We start from the raw sequence: 642 nt of genomic DNA on the forward strand, positions 1-642 counted from the left end.
GGCTGTTCTGGAACACTCTGTGTAGACTCTGGTCCCAAAGTCACAGAGATCTCTCTGCCTCTGACTCCTGAGTGTAGAATGTACTGCTGTGATCAGCCTTTTACTCTTTTTAAGGAAATGCAAACAAGCTCACTTAGTGTGAGCCAGAAGGTTATCCCAGGTGTCGACCTCCTCAGGAATGCTGGCTTTCACTGTTCTTTGTGTTGCCACACCACTTTTGTTCCTTAGCTTTTTATCATCCTGTAATCATTTCATCTTCGTCTGCTCTTGCTAAGATGCTGGCACATTTCCTTATAAGATTACCTGCAGTGGGAAGCTATGGTCTTTGGGGTCACACTTTCTACATTTCTTCTTCTGTGGGTTTCTTTTCTTGACACAGGGTCTCACTTAGCCTAGCTTGGCCTCAAATTTGCTGCCCTGTACTGGAGGAAGATTTTGGTCTTTTGCCCCCACCCCAGGGCTGAGGACTGAGCCCAGGGGCCTTGTGCTCGTTACACAAGCGCTCTACCACGGAGCTAAAGCCTCAACCATTGCTCTACTTTCTAAGTGCTGGCGTTATAGTTACTCACCACCACACCAGGTTTGGATGTTATATATTGGATATGTGCTTTTCTTTTTTTAATTTTTTTTTTTTTTTTTTTT

At 44.5% G+C, this 642-nt stretch overlaps 1 protein-coding gene across 1 annotated transcript in view; it reads left to right on the forward strand.

Annotated features, from left to right (window-relative positions):
- Window positions 1–642, forward strand: part of Pcca (propionyl-CoA carboxylase subunit alpha) — a 343,795-nt gene that overhangs the window by 1,126 nt on the left and 342,027 nt on the right. The gene's annotated exons all lie outside the window — the stretch shown is intronic.

Source organism: Mastomys coucha, unplaced genomic scaffold (assembly GCF_008632895.1).
Source record: "Mastomys coucha isolate ucsf_1 unplaced genomic scaffold, UCSF_Mcou_1 pScaffold9, whole genome shotgun sequence".
Taxonomy (NCBI): domain Eukaryota; kingdom Metazoa; phylum Chordata; class Mammalia; order Rodentia; family Muridae; genus Mastomys; species Mastomys coucha.